The sequence below is a fragment of the Strix uralensis genome, chromosome 3, assembly GCF_047716275.1.
Source record: "Strix uralensis isolate ZFMK-TIS-50842 chromosome 3, bStrUra1, whole genome shotgun sequence".
NCBI lineage: Eukaryota > Metazoa > Chordata > Aves > Strigiformes > Strigidae > Strix > Strix uralensis.
Genome location: NC_133974.1, coordinates 104,550,046 through 104,566,361, shown reverse-complemented (window position 1 = coordinate 104,566,361; position 16,316 = coordinate 104,550,046). Strand labels below are relative to the sequence as shown.

Below are 16,316 nucleotides of genomic sequence, written 5' to 3'. Positions count from 1 at the left end.
TGGACAAACTCGAACCAGCACAGGGGTTTGGAACCGAATCTATGATTTGTATCATTTTAACATCCCATTTTTGAAACAGCATGAGGAACATCTAATCTAGTTTTAGTATTTTATGAAACCACTCCCAAGTAGCAGGTAGGAACTATTGGTTTTAATCCCAGGGTCATATACTCGTGACAGCTTTTGGGAATCAAAGGTGTTTGTAAAGATTCCAGGTTTCAGTGGTCCTAGAAAGCGGTAGTAGCACCAAACACAACAGATTTCCATATCGAGGACTCTTTGCAGTAACTGGCTATAATCTCTGGGAAGCTTGGTTTTTCTAAAGCACCTACTGCTGCAATCTCTGAGAGTCTAATACACACATTAAGCACCTCATTGAGTGATTTCATGAAAAAGTAATGATCTTCACCCTTCCTAGTTTCAAGAGCTTCTCTTGGTTGGATAAGTTTGAAGCACATTTCATTTTGCAGAGTTTGTTGAGCTGACCTTTTAGTAAAAGCTCTTGCTGACAAGTAGCCTGATTTTATTTCTTTTAGCTGGTTTTATTTCTTCTAGGGGACCCTGTCCTGCAGGTAACCAATACATAAAATGTCCCCTCCAAATCTTCCCATCTGTCAGCATGTTTATGCTTCTTGCAACATTATTTCATTAGCGGTTCAGGTCATTAAATAAGTTTGCTTCAAATGCAGAGAGACCTATGAAAGTGAAAGTGACCAGCTGTAAACCAGGAATTCGACTAAAAGACTTAAGGTAGCCAGCACACCACCTTGAGGCACAGATGCAAAAGTCAGTATTTGTTAAGAACAACATTCTTACACCTGCCCCAGTGTGGGGAGAACCTGACAGAGAGCACACAGGTTAAAGCCTAGTTTTGATGCACGCTACCGTCTCATGCAACTTTCCACTCAACAGGGGAAAGCCGTTTTCTGGCCTAAAGCTGAACTGTATAAATTCAGAGCACCGCGGCCCTATAATACATCTTATCATCTCATTCTGACACCTGATGTTTCTTCCAGATTGTTACTCGAAGCTCTGTATCTACACGTGGTCAAGCATAACTCAAGTTAAAATCTTAAATGGTGTCGCTTCTTAGTGCCTTGGCATAGCCATATGTAAAATGGGGGTAATTACTTACTTTATTAAGGTGTGGTGTTTATAAAATGTTTGAGACTCTCAGATGAAAAGGACTTTCCTTGCAAAACGTAATTATATTATTATGCCAGAGGTAAGGCATAGGCCCTGTGATTCCACATACAGTATTTAAATACAATTACTTATCTATCAAAATCAAGAATCTGCTATTTCTCCCTCTCTCAGCTCCTGATCCTCTTACCATTAATAATCTGAGTAATCCTGACTCCAACGAATCTGCTGACATACTCCTTCTGTAAGGTGTACAAGTAGCACAAAAAGCACAGCGACTCAAAACCAGTATCAATTCTCATTTATGACCATTTTCCATAATTTCCACTATTTGTAAGAGTCCTTAAGTTCTGGTGTCACAGTTTTAGAGAGGTATCTCCCTTCGACATTTCTGCAGGTGCCCATCGGTATCAAAAGTATTTGTATACACTTTTCGGAAGGTAGATAACTTCAGATAAATGTAGGCTAAGGCCAAAACAATTTTGCAAGCTGTCCATCAGCTGTGACACGCGAGAGCACCTGGGCGTTTCTTATACTCCCACCGTTCTTAAGCCTCCCGGGTCGGGGGCCATCCATCCAACACCGACCCCTGAGGGTGCTCCTGGCTTCCCGCAGCATCGGGAGGGCTTTCCCGCACCTCCCCCGCGCCAGCCGCCGCCTCTCACACCAACTCCCGGTTTTCTCCGGCCGGTTTTCCCGCGAGGCGCGTGCGTGGCGGCGGCACCCGGGTGGGGGGGTTCCCGCTATCCGATCACCGCCCATTCTGGCGGCGGAGGTCACGCCGCCAGCGGCAGAGCCAAAGGGCTCGAGTGGGAACAAGCAGGAGGAGCGAAGGTAGGGAGGGCGGGAGAAGAAACGGTGCCGTAAGGCGAGACGGAGGGAGATGAATGGCGGGTCACGGGGGGGCAGAAGAGGGGCGGCAGGGGGGCACCCTGCCTACCTACTGGGGGGGGGGGGGGGGGGGCTGGAAGGGGGAAGGAACGCAGGGGCTCCAACCCCACGCGTGCCAAGGCTGCCCCAGCGCCGCTCCGCACCCCGAGTCCTTCTGGGGGTGCCCCCCCACCCCGCCCCAGGCCGGGCCACCGCAGCGCGCCCACCCCCCCCCGCTCCCTCCCCGACACGTGCGCGCAGCCCCACGGCGGGTCGCGACCGGCCCGGGCCCCGCGCCGACACGCGCGGCGGGAGGGGCGGGGAAGGGGCCGGTTCGCCCCGGCGGGGGGTGGGAGGAGGCGGAGGGGAGGGGGGTGGAGGGGAGGGCGCCCCGCGCCTGGCAGCTCTGCTCTCCTCGGGAGCGCGGCGGCCGGCACCCGCCCGGATTGGCAGGAGCCTGTGCCCTCCTCTTCCTCCCTCCTTTTCCCTCCTCCGCGGGGTGGGTTTCAGCCCTCCTCCTTCCTTGGGGAGGGGGGGAAGAATAGTTTAAAAAAAAAAAAAAAAGAAAAAAAGAAAAAACAGAGAGAGAAAAGAAATCCCAAGTCGCGTCCCCGACGTCTCCGGGCCCCGCGGCCGCAGCGGCCGCCCCACATTCCTGGCATTCCTGGGCCGTGACTCCCCGCGCCGCCCCGGCCCCAGCCCGGCCCCGGCCCCGCCGCCTCCGGCTCGCCCGCCCGCCGGCCCCGCTCGCCCCCGCGGGACACCAGTCCCCTCCCTCCCGCCCTGCCTCCCTCCTTCCCTGCCTCCCTCCTTCCCGCACCCCACGGGCGGCAGCAGGAGTTCAGGGCGCCCCGGCCCCCCGCGCCGCCGCCGCCGGGCGGCCCCAGCTGCCGGCCGCCCCGCCGAAGTTCCCCGCGGTGGCCGGGCCGGGGCGGCGGGAGCGGGTCTCCCTTCCCCAGCGCCCCCGGGGAGCGGCCCGCCGCCCTCCCCGCCCGCTGCGGGTCCCGCGGGAGCCGCCGCCGCCCGGGCCGGGGCAGCCGCCTCCCGCGGGAGCGCACAAAGCCGGAGCCCAGCAGCAGGTAAGGAGCCGCCGCCGAGTTCGCTCGAGTTGGGGCTGGGGCGCGTCCCCGCGCCCCTCGGCCCCCACCCGCGCTGACTTTGGGACAGCCCGAGTCCGTGGGCGCCACGGGCAGCATTTGCGTCAGGCTCGCTGTGCCCCGCAACGGGCAGTTCCAGTATGCGCTGCGGTTTGGACGTTACGAAAATAGCTAAGCTTGGGTTACAAACGCCAGTCGGTGACCTGCGATAAACAAGCCTCGGACGGTCGGTCCAGCCTGGGAATTTAATCTGCTAGGCACCCAGATAACGTGGCGTTTGGATAATCGAGAGGTATTTGTAAAGAGCCGGGCGCGGGCAGGGCGCTCGGCTGGGCTGCTCGTATTTACACCGCGGCATGCCTGTGTTTGTCTCCCCCCGCCCAGGGGTTTACCTCCTCCTTTGTTAGGTACAGTCAAGCCTAAACCGGCCGGTCGTCTTCAGCAGATATGTTAACGCCGAGCTGTGCAGAAGAGATCGCAGCGAAGCAGGGGAGAATGACATCTGCTCTCATTTCTGATGTGGCAAAGTCAATGAATTCTTAAGATCCCAAACTAACTCTCTTTATTGGAGTGTATTTGGGACGAGCGTTACATAATGCATGTGTGGTATGGGGATATAATGTGCACTGGAACTTTCCTATCGAGAACGTTTTATCTCTAGATTTGCATAAAATAATCATATGTTTCCATTATAAGCAACTCTTTGGCAGTTTGTAACTTTAACAAGGTGGGAACAGACAGTGACCGGTAGAGGCTCAGATTCACTATGTTGTTGCCCAGAATGTTTTCTGGGATTTTTGGCATGTGGCCTGAAACCATAGCTGAAGGACATACTTTTACCAGAAGCCAGTTCTTTTTTGTTAAAACTCTATGAAGATAATCACTACTGGGTTTGGTTATTCTGAAAACCCTGTTATATGCTCAAGCTCTTTAGCGTCTGGAAAAATATGCATGTAAAATGGCTCCCCCCAAATCACAAGTCGCCACCTGCCAACCTCCATATCATGCGAGAAGGTAGTCAGGTCTTTTTGGGGAGAGCTGCGAGGGGAAGCAGTCCCAGCAGGGACTGCTCTCTGGTTATCCACCTGAGAAAGTCCCATCAAATATGAGTGAGAAAATACAGATTATACAGCTTTTGCTCTTGCCCTCTGGGGGGCCTGTAGCTGACATCTAGTACTTGTTACGTGGTGTAAAATAAAGCGTGTGTTGATATTATAGTAATGCAAATAAGCTCTAGGCCCTGTTCTGTTATTGGCAGTACTTTCTTGAACTTTTTTTTGGTTTCTGTAGGAGGCTGTGCCAGAGTTGCTTACAGGCAGAGGGCACTTGTGTGTATCTAATGGTCGTGATACGAAGGTTGGGAGCTTTGCAAACTTACCGTTTGAAGCACAGCCCATCGGCTAACAGGTAGTCCCCAAAATCTGTGGCAGAGCTTGTGGTCATCAGTTCCACACTGCATTTGTATGCGAGAAGCTTGAAAGCACAACTGTCTCTGCAACCTCAGAGGGTCTGGTGGTGCAGATTAAGGCCAGAGCAAGGGCTGTAGGACTGATGTCTGTACTGAGCAAATTGAGCTTTTTATATACATTATACTTACAGTTTTAAATGTGTCTTTTAAATGTTTCTGTAATAGTAGCAGAAGTGGCTTTGGTGCAGTGTTGTTCATGAGGGTTAATTAGCAACCAATGTTAATACTAATGACTGACTTTTCTCCTGGTCTTTCTTGTCCAGCAGAAGCTTGTGAGTCAGTTATCGTAACTTAGGTATAGAATGGCTTTCTGTGAAATACATCTGCTTTTGTACACTTAGCAAATTGCCTTGGCCGCCAGTGGCTCCTTCAATCTTGGAGAAAGTATTTAATATAAAAAAAAGAATTGTCTGCATACTTCTGGTCACTCTATGGTTTCCTTTTTTTTGTGTGTCTTTTGTACCACTACAGCCAGAGGGGCTGCTCTTCATTCTGTTTCTCTTCATAACCAGTGAGGCTGCATTTGGTTAAATGTTACTTCAGTAGCTCATTTGAATCTGGATTTAAGTTTAGTAGAGATATATGCAGTGTGAAAAGTGTACTTGAACTCCAGCTCCTCAGCTGGAAGCAAGTCCTCTGTTGCAAGGGTTAGTCAGCTGAGGGGGTTTTATAAACTGTTGGTAGTATACAAAGGTAAGAAGTTTTTAGCAGGCAGTGCTGCTTGGTAGCGTATGTGTCCTAGTCCTGCAAAGACCCACCCATGTGCTTAAATTCACATTCATGAATAGTGCTTTTGAAATCACGGAATTTCTTTTATATACATAATAATAAACAAGTATACAAGTCTTTGCAGGAGCCAGGCTATAATACTTAGTATGCAATATAGTTGTGCGTGTGCATCCAGCTCAATTACAAGAAGATTTCAATAAAGGCTTAACTTTTATGCTGAGCAGATGCCATAAAATTCTTTTTATGTCTAAGTCCCTTGTGAAGTGCAGTGTGTCTTGGCCTATTAAGCTTTGTGGAGTTCCACTGGAACAGCTCCTGGTCTGTGAAAACAAACCATTACCCTGTAGATGTTCCTCCTGTGAGGAGTATGCCTCTGCATAAGATTCTCTGAAATTTTATGTGAAAAGGTCTGGTTCCATTTTTTTAAATCTACAGGTTCTCTATACTCTGTGGAAGCTGCTGACTCTACCTCTTAGATGGTTTTAAAAAATATATTCAAAAATAAAAAATAAAGACTAGATCCTAAAGGAACTGAGGTAGACCTGAGCTGAAGCCCAAGGTCATGATAAAAGTATGGTTTGGGTTCCACTGCACACCTAGTGCAGGAGACCACAGATCTCAGTGGGCACTCGTAGCTTCCTCTGGTTGTGCTGGATCTGGTCCGTGTCCAGAGCAAGTATAGCCTGTCCTGTGTAGGTGTCCATCTTCTGCCGAAGGCCTTTGGCTTGCCGTGCACTTGGAGCTGAGGAGGTGATCTATAAGGAGACATCTCACACGCTCTGAAGGAATAGGGCTCCTCACAAATGTGGAAATACCCCCGGGAGCAGGAAATGCAGTCCGTGACTCTTCCCTCTTTCCTCTGGCCTGTAGGAGGGAGCGAGGAGAACTCTGGAATGTGAAAAGATCAATGAGTTGAATGTCCAAGTGTCCAAAAGCTGACAGTTAGGTGCTTTATCAATTTCTGGAGGTTTTGCAGACTTGTTCTTCATCTCTTTTGTGAAATAGTGTGATTTTGAGGCAGTAACACTATATCTTTATTTTTGGGTTGAGTGCGTTATTGGGATGGCTATTTTCTTTTTTTCTGTCTCTTGGTAGTATTTGGCTTGACTATCCAGTTTCGGGGGATAGTATTTTGTTTTGGTTTGTTTTTGTGGCTGTAAAGCCACCTGACACAATGGATCTTATGATTGAAATGTCTGGTTTTGTAATGATAAGCAACCAGAACACAAAATTGGAGCATGCTGAAAATTTTTAAACTGAAAGATAGAACAAGGTACAGCTTATCTTAAATATGTGGGGAATCAAAATTGTTATTGATGTTATTTTTTTAGATGAAAATCAGATTTGGATTTCCTTGTTAAATGCATACATACTATCTTTTTCTTCTGCTTGCACCTCTTCTGTTCAAATAAACCTTTAGGTAATTTTAATCTGTTTATTCACAGCTGGTCCTTTGTTAGTCAAGAAAGCTTAGTATGGGTTTTACTGATTTCTTTAAGATAGCACAGTTGAGCTATTTTTCTTTTGAATTAATGAGAATGATTTTCACTAGCTAAATCTGTTGTTTTTTACTTGTTACCATATAATGAAATACATTGTTAAAGCAAACTTATGGAATTCAAGGATGATTTTGTGTGAAGGTTTGAAGCATTAAGAGCATTTTAATTTCACTGTCTTCAGCTTTCAGTGTCCATGCATAATATAATGAAATTTGGCCTAGTTTTAGTGAATTTGCAAGATTAGATTGTGGTCAAATAAAGGTAATGTAACAATGCAAATGCAATGCCTTGCCATCTGAATGATGTTGATTGGTATTTTTGCCTTTAGATGCAGAGGAAAGTAAAGAAGGCTTTAAGATTGCTCTTTAAAGTGCTTCTCAAGGTCAGTAAATCAGTGCTAAAAGTGCCATCTGGAATTAAGGACGTGAGACTATGATGCAGCACAAAGCATGTAAAAGGAATGTGTGTATTTGTTTTAAAATATATTTCCCCCCCATCATTGCTGCCCTAATAAGCAGTTGTGCATATTATAGTCAACTATATATGAGCCACTTCTGAAAATACCTAAGGCACTATAGACTTAGCACTAATTAACCATAAATTTAGGTAACATTACGAAGGATTTCTAACCAAAGGATTTTTCTGGAGGGAGTCAGGTATGTTGCATGTTGGATGGGTGATGTCCTGGGAAGAAGAAAACAAGGACCTACAGCCCACCTCTGGTGTCCTGTAGACATGGTGGCTTCTTGCATTCTGCTCATGTGAAGAGTTTAGATACTGAGCTTTGCTTAAAACCAAGTAAGTCTTTTGGAAACTGCAGCTCTGCTTTCTAGTTCTCAAAGAGTGTACTTTTTCTTATGACTAAGACTACTTTATTTTTTTGTCAGTAACAATGTAAACCTTAAATTACCATGTGATGTAGAAACAACTCTGAAAAGAGGGTGGTGAACGTGTATGTTGGTGATCTAATAAACTAGATGAATGATGGTGTGCCAAAACTTGCTAATAATGCAAAAGTATTTGGATTAGGCAAGACTGAAGAAGACTGAGAAATTGTAAAGGGTATCCAAGAAAGCTGGGTAAAAGGGAAGCATAGCAGATGATGTTGATAAATTCAAGAATATGCACGGGTAAAAGGAAAGCATAGCAGATGATGTTGATAAATTCAAGAATATGCACGTTAGAGGGAATAATCAAATTACTCGTTCATGTTACTGGATTGTAAATTACCTATATTTATTAAGGTGGGGAGGAAGATTTCAAAAATTTTTTATTTGAACTTGTGCACCCTCCTTATGCTTAGCATTGGGCAGAAAAAAATGCCACAGTCATTGTTCAATGCTGTGTTAATAACACAGAGGATATTATTAAACTAGTGCTCAGATTCACCTGGAATAATCAATTTGCGATCTCCTATCAAAGAGGAGAGATTGGAAGATATTCATATGAAGTTGAACTGAAAAGATTAGTGTAGCTTTGTTTCAAAGAGGTCAGTTAGAGGAGGTAGGATACATATGTGCAAAGTAATGTTTGGCCATTAATTAGTAATAATTTCATTACTTTTTGATACAATGACTAGTTATAGGAAGTAGTTTGAAAGAAAATGTATATACTAGCCCTAAATCACCATTTTAAAAAAAACAAACAAGTAATTGCCATACTTCCAGCTGAAGGAAAGCATACAGACCAAGAGCCTGGTAGGATGAAAAAGAAAAGTGAACTGTTCCTAGGGATGGGAGGAACTGTCACAACTACAGCCAAAGTGTATGTTAAATGTGATGCTCTAGGGATAAATCAACAGTATCTGACGGGGATTAAGAAGTTTACCTTAGGACAGATCATGCTGTTAGTGTCTGCTGTGATATTTCACATGTTTTCTTCTGGAGGACATAGGGTAAGCTGCTGTTAGAAACAGGTTATCAGGCTGATGATTTGACCCAAAATAGCAATTTAATTTCTGTGTTGTACCGTGAATGATGGTGGCTTTAATTAAATACTAATGCAGGTGGAATTGAAAGATTTTTTTTTTTAATATATGTTCAGGCTTCATAGAAAGTATGTATTGGACTTCAACACAATAAAGTAAGATGGTTTAATTTACTGAGGCATGGTCTGCTGCGGCCTGGGCTGGTGTAGAGAACAGAATTGATGGTTAGGCTTCATTTAAAAGGCAGTTAGCATTGGTATCTATTATTAATAAATTGGTTATGATGATCAAGGATTTCTAGTAAGTCTTTCAATGGACAAGGAATATTTTGTAATTTGTGTAGTTAATCCAAATATTTTTTTAACTCTTTAACAGAATGATAGTTGTATGTCTGACTGTGACAAATAGGTGGACCAGTTTCTGGAGGTAACTAGATCTTCTGTGACTTAGAGGGTGTTTCAAAGAAAATATTGTCAAAGCAATAGTGTACCAACACCATGGAATTTTTGCACATCTATAGACTGCAAATGTTAATCTGTTGCAGAAGAGAAAGTGGGGAAAAAAATTGATTTAGTAGCAGGCACTGTGACTGATCTAATAATCAACACCTCATGTTAACAGATTAGTGTATGTAGGGTATAACACAGTCAAGCTTTGTCTGTAGAAGTTTCAGAAAGCTATACTATAACCCAAAGTATAAAAAGCAAAGTCTTTTGTAACTTTTAGGTGGTCTGACCAACCAGAATGAGCTGTCTAACAGGCTGCCTGGCAGCTCTCTACAAAGTAAAATGTGTACTGATTTTCAGATGTCCCTGTTGAAAAGGCTGAAGCTGTTTTGAAGGTAGCCTTGCACTGCTTTTGTGAACTCGGAAAATCAGGTTAATGGGAAGGCCCACATTTGTGAAGATGCATAAAAGTAATGCCCTTTTTGGGACTTCATCGTCTGAACATTGGGCTTGTTCAAAGCATAGCTACCCGAAGGACACTGGGTAGGGCCTTAGCCCAGAATTTGGTGGTGTAGGAGAAGCGCAAGGTTACCGGTAGTTGTTTTAACTTGTGTTTGTGCAATTCTTTCTTGTTTTTACAACTGAGAAAATAGTTTGCATTCCTTAGGTTTTTTAGATTAGCTCTTATCATGGAACTCCCTCTTTTGAGAAGAGGCATTCACTACCTTGTAGATAAAATGCCTTTAGCTTTTTATTGATGATGATAATTAAGCTAGGTTTTTTGACAAGCCTGGGCAAAATCAGGGGTCTTTGCCAATCAGAGATTCACCTAATAGAAGCCAGATCCCATTTTTGATGTCTACAGCTACGTGCCATTTTTATTTCGACCCCTTCCCTCAACACTTTCGTTCTTTCAGTGCAAAACTGAATCCCGTTGATAGTGGAAACCCTCCATTTTCCGCATATGTGATATGCAGTGCTTATCTGAGGTGCTTTAAAAGTGAGACAATGTATAAAGGGATTTCTACACAAAACTTTGTGCCTGTTGTTTACCAGGACAGAGGGAGAGGAGAGGGAAAAGCAATATATCCAGTGGCCTGTTTTATCTTGTGCTGAGGTAGAGTAAAACTTCTGATGCCTTCAGTGTGAGCAGGCCTTGAAAGTCCTACCCCAAATACAGAAAAGAGAGATTTCTGAGAAAATATGACTTCTCCCTTAAGAGTTTTCTGACACGCTCAATGTGAAGAGACCTGCCTCAGGAGGAAGAACCCTGATGAGCTTTGGGGGTAATGGGAATTTATTTCAAAGGTCTTGGAAAACAGGCATCTGAAATGATCGTTTGTTGATGTGTTTTTTTTCCTTTGGTTGGCATACTTTAAGAGCTACTCAGTAGGATTGGTGTCTATTTACATTCTTCATAGTGTTGTGAAGATTCAGTCTGTTTAGGAAAATGCTTTGGTCAGCTTACCAGATAAAGAACTTGGCTGCTATCTTAAGGGGATGGCTGATGCAGTCTTTTGCTGGTAGACACAAATATTAACAGAGATTCAGAGTTCTCGTAGCTTCAGAACAGAGGGTGGACAGGGCAAGTTTGTGAATAAAACAGCTCATGTAGATATATTTGAGTAAAGGTCCTGTGATTCCTTGCACCTTTGCCAAGACTGTGTTTTGGAATCTGTGATAGCAGAGGAAGCTAAATCACAGTATTGATACTTAGGTGCTGTTGCTTCCCACTTTGTTGTGGTTCTTTCTGAGAACAGAGAAAGGCAATGACATGGCTTTCTTGCAAGTTTTCTTCCATGTGTCTGTGTCCCTTTTGGTAGCTTGGTGCCCCAAAATGTGTTTGTGCATAGTTGGAAATTTCCTTCATAAAATAGAACTAAAATATATGCAGGAGAGGATTATTGAGGCAGGTTAGTATTTAGCATCCAAACATTAAGTATGTTCCTTGCTAGTAGATTTCACTTCCATTTTTTTTTAAATTAACTTTCTTTCTGAAAAGTTGGAAATAAAAGATGAAAGTTATTTCTGCTTGTTACATATTTTAGGGTTTTTGGTACACAGTTTAATGTTTCATAGTACTTAATGTTATGTAGAGAAAAGTGTTTAAATAAATAAAATTCTGCATATGAAGAGTTAGATTTCATTTAATTTTTTTAATTCCTTTCTGCATTGCAGAATGTGCTGGGTGCTTTACAAATAGCAAAAGACACAATACATGTCTTGAATTACAGTCTAAGGAAGAGGAGAAGAAATGGTTTGGTGCAATAGGCAAATGGTATGTTGAGGAGAGCTGGCATATATCTGAAGATTTTGGTTTCTTTGGTCATAGCCTGCCCTCTGTAGCTGGTTCATTTCTCAGAAGTTTTTCTGGTTTTTGTATTTAATTGCTAAATTGTCATAAACATATGTATTTAAATATGCAAATTCAGGAAGGCACACTTCCTGCAAATTTACAGTTCAGTAATTGAGAGACAGTTGTTTCGGAAGGGAATTACTGATACCACCTCAGGATCTGACCTTATGAAGTGCTGAGCATTTTCCTGGAGCTGGAATGGAGGGAGGCACATTCAAGGAGAATACAGCAGCTTGGATTATGAGCTCTCTAGTTGCTATATGTTAGTTTTGCTCTAGCTCCTCTTCTTGTTCTTTGTTGCTGGTGTAGTGACCTGAAACAGTTGCTCACAGAACAGCTCTTGAGTTTTTGTAGTATACATTTGCATGTATAACTTTTCACTGATGAAAGGGTGAATGATTAATGTGAGTAGGATGTGCTTTCAAAAAACATTAAACCTTGTCTAATGATGGCCCGGTTGTTTCTTCTGATGTACAAATGGGTTTATCCAGAGAGACTGATATATTCTTACACTTTTCCTAGAACCTGACTTAGGTATGAAGATTGTCACCCATGCACTAATTAATCTGTCAAAACATCTGACAAGTGGTGAGTGCATGGGAGACAATTAGTCATTTTGTTCTATTAGTCAGTAATGTCAACTTCTGTTGATGTTACATAAGGTTTCTTTCCTACATTTGTATTTTCAGCTTGCGTTATAAGAGAAGTTTGTTAACATGTAGCTTAATTTTCGTGTTAGCTTTATGTGTTCAGTGTCCTTGACAAGTACCACTAACTCTCTGCATACAGCTGTGAGATTTGGCACTTCCTTCCCCCCTGCCCCGAGCAATAGTCTGAAATAGTCATGAGTGGCAGGACTGTGAGCTTGCAAGAATACAGTAACTTCCAAGCAAATAAATCTGTTAACTGAATGGGGTATTCAGATAACTTCAGATTAAATAACAACTGTTAAACACCACTTCATTTTGATTCTCTGTTCTCCTTAGTTGTGTGGATTTATAATGTAATTTAATTTATTTTTTACTTGGAATCAGAGAAAATGCATTTCTCTGTTTCTTCATGTTGTATGTTGCAATCAAACAGAGCAACAGAGGATATGACAATGACAGGGAAGGATATCCTCAATTATTCTGATATTTTCTTAGGATGAAAAAAACAAACTTGTGCATGTTTATCTTAAAAAGGCTTTTTGCCATAGCCTGAGAGCGCTGTGGCCATAGTTTGGAAAGCAGAATGTGTTAGTTTTGTTGAGTGCCTTTTACAAAAGTTAAAATATGGGAATGAAAATAAAATAACATTTGAAACTTACATGTTGAAAAAGACCCTTTCATAATACAATGCATAAAATAATTTTATAAGATTAAGGCAGAATCTAGTTTGTTTATCAGGAAAAACTTCCCAATAATGAGCTCTGTGACTTATTGTATTAGTCCTCAGGAATAGTAGCTCTGTTGTGGGGACCATGTTAAAATAACACTAGAGAGTCCACTAGAGCATTCAGTGAAGGGTCTAAGTCTCCATCAGAAAAACAGACAAGTTTCTGGTTTTGTAATCAGATGGGTCTCTTCCTTCATAGTGGTTTGAAATAATAAAATTTTAAAAATTAAAACCGTGTGATATTAGCTCCAGTAATTGTTATTTTTCTGCAGCTCTATTAAGGGTGAAGATGAGCTGGGTTACTCAACTTTAGGAAAGTTGGGGTTTTTCCTTTTTTTGGCTTGCTTATTATGCACATTTTTAAACAAAGAATCTGGTAAAACAGTAGTATAAAACCAATCCAGAGACCTTTAAGTAAATAGTTTTGGCAGTATAGTGTTTTGGGGCCTTCATGAACAAAGTGATCTCCTTTGCAATATTTCAAACCTTTGTACCTGTACTTTGATATGTGCTTCATTTGCTTTATCCTGAGGCATTTGACAGGCCATATATTCAGTCACCCGTGTATATTCCTGCCCCAACTATGGCTGTCTTGAGGTGTGATGTCCACTGTAGTTTCCCATGCTGAGTGCTTTGTATGCCAGGTTTCATCAGACATCGTTAGACCTGCTCTCCACAACATGCTTTAAGCAAGGTGCTAAATTAATCTCATGGAGAACCAGTGTGGATAGGAACTGCTTGTGTGATGACTTAGATTTCCTTCACGGCTGTCTCGGCGAGGATATTTTATTGGCGTGTGTGCTGATCTTTGTGTACAGGGGTCAAACCTAAAAGAATTTGATCAGTGTAACAAACTGATAGTGCTGGGTATCAAGTGCTGATTGCAGCGGAAGGGAATATGCACGAAGCAGTGCAGAACCTGTTCTGGATGATGTTGTCAATGTTGAGTGTTCTATTAAGTCTTTATGCAGTGAATCCTCTGCCTCTTAGGAAAAGAGATTGAGGAGAACTTAAAATGTTTGGGTTCTGGGTTTTTTTTTGGCTTTTTTTTTTTTTAAACATAATGAATCCCTCATCTCTATGATGGCAGAGAAATATAGGAAAGGCAAACTAAGTTTAAAAAATATCGAAGGTATGTGACTTAAGAATAGTTCCATCAACTGATGAAAACCATTAATCTGCAGTCTCCCAAATGTGATGTGTTTTACTGCAGGCTATGTACAATTTCATCGTGTCTTGCGTATCACCACAACCGTTGTGGCATTTTGCATTGGAAAGGTATGTCTAGACAGGGCCATAAGCTTTACCTCTGCAGTTTATATCTCTCAGGAGTTAGAAAAGTGTCAGACAATGAAAAGTTCCCTTTGTATTTAGGAGACTTTGAAATACTAGAATCAATTACATTATTTTATTGCAGTATTTGTCTGTATGTGCCTTTGAAGACTATGTGTCAAATCTTTCGTATTATATTTTCAGTGATCTGTATATTTTCAGTGATTTGTATACTTTCAGCTCTTCTTGACTTAAACATGGCAATGAATGGTGGTTCTGATGATCTGGTGAAAGTGTAAGCAGAAGACATTATCAAGTATGTGGAAGCAGTTTGTGTACTGAATCTGTTTAAACACAGATGTGTTAGCTTATGAACAGCAAGAACTTTACAAGGACAAACTGTGAGGTCAAAAGAAATTAAAAACAAAAGAATGCCAAATTGCCACGTCTAGTAAGACTGAGCATGGATTACTCTATTCTTGTCCTGCTAGGATCATGATGATGACAGCTGTGTTTTATGTCCTCTGAGCAAGTAGTCTATAAGGCATAGGTAGTTGAGTCTTTGTTAGGTTAAATTCAGACCTGTTCATGGAGGTAGTTATGGAGCAGCATAATTAGACAAAAGGGGCTCAGTCTTACACAAGAGAAGCCGATACAATCCTCATGGATTCTCAGATATGAAAGTCTTAAGTGTTGCAGTTGGGTACATGCTGGCATTGTAACACACCTCGCATCGTTACGTTACGTGCTAGGAGAGCGGAAAATTACAACTCAGTTATTCAAGACTGTAGTAAATCTAGTTAATACCTCATACTTCTGACACATCTGCCAATGTGGTATCGTAATTATTTACCTTGGCACTGTAAGCTCCGGGCAGGAAGTCCAGTTGGTGAGCACTGCATCCCAAAGCCTCCGGCGTATGCTTACTGGCCCCACTGCTGCCAGCGTAACTTGCAGCCCTGCTTACCAAACCAGAGCATTCATGTGAGTAGAGGTTTGCAGGATCAGGACATCAGTTTGTAACAGGAAATTGCATTTCCAAAGGTGAGTGTGTGAAAGGGGTCAGTAACTCTTGACATCTTGTTGCAAAGTAAATTCTGTTGGAGAATTATTACTTGCAAAGTCAATTGCTATGTATTTATTTTAAAACAAAAAGCTGTAGCGGGAAGACTGATGTGCTTAACCTAAGTTCTTTTAGCACACTTTTTAGCTAGGTCTGGGAATAAGTAAACACCTAAAATAATCTCTGGTTTTGTCATCTCTTTGGTAGCGTGCTTGCTTCCTGTGTTACGAAAGTCATCATTAGATTAGCTGTGTTTAAGCTTCCTGTCTCACCAGGGTTTTTTCCATTATTTTTACAATCTCTTTCAGAAGGTACCAATATCATGTTTCTGTAATAAAGGTTTCACTTAAATTATGGGGTGGGTTTTTTTCCTGTTGAGATTTTTCATTTTTTTTTTCTCCACTTTCTTTACTTTGTCTAAAAAAGCTTTCTAACTCTGATACTTCTCAGATGAATTTTTTTTTAATGACAGATGCTATTGTAATAACATGCAGGCTAAGAAGGTGTAATCCTACTTCTGTCTGCTATTGGTGCTCTTTAATAATTTGTACAAAAAGCTGAACCTGTTTAGCTGTACCACTTCTTATTCTTGCTCTGTGATGTACCCCAGGCTTTTAAATGAACTTCTAAATGTGGAGTATGTGCTGTAGGAACGCTGTCCTTCACAGGGCCAGAGATTGATGACTCCAGTTTGCATGAGTCAAAAGAGGTCCTTCGCATATGGCATCATGGTGTGGGTATTCTGGTTGCTTGCTTTCAGTTTGTTAGACATCTGTGTCTCAGGAAGAAGGGTAAACTCACCTGTGTGGTATCTCAGGTTGGACAATAAAAACGGCATGAACTGTGTTGTTTACCTGCTCTAGCTAACTGTTATGCTACTTTTCTTGCCTCTTGTGGGGAAAATGCTGTTTAATAGATGACCCTTCATCTGTGAACTCTGGCCGAGAAAGTAAGTAACTGAGATGCCCAGTATCATGTTTGGCTCATCTAGGGTAGAAATACTGAATACAAAATTCTTGAAATATAGACCTTTTAGCATATTCTCTTACCTTTAAGCATGAAAACTCTG

General features: G+C 42.3%; 1 protein-coding gene across 4 annotated transcripts in view; it reads left to right on the top strand.

Moving 5' to 3' along the window:
• Positions 1 to 1,848: 1,848 nt before the first annotated feature.
• The window catches only part of PTPN14 (protein tyrosine phosphatase non-receptor type 14), a 122,171-nt gene continuing 107,703 nt past the window's right edge, over positions 1,849 to 16,316 (top strand). Inside the window, exons 1-2 of one of the 4 annotated variants that reach the window (XM_074863701.1) lie at positions 3,068 to 3,092; positions 7,135 to 7,188. The gene's annotated coding sequence lies outside the window, so the exon portion shown is untranslated. Of the gene's footprint in view, positions 1,978 to 2,991; positions 3,093 to 3,263; positions 3,403 to 7,134; positions 7,189 to 16,316 lie in introns of those variants that run through there. The other 3 variants (XM_074863703.1, XM_074863702.1, XM_074863704.1) reach the window with 3 other exon arrangements.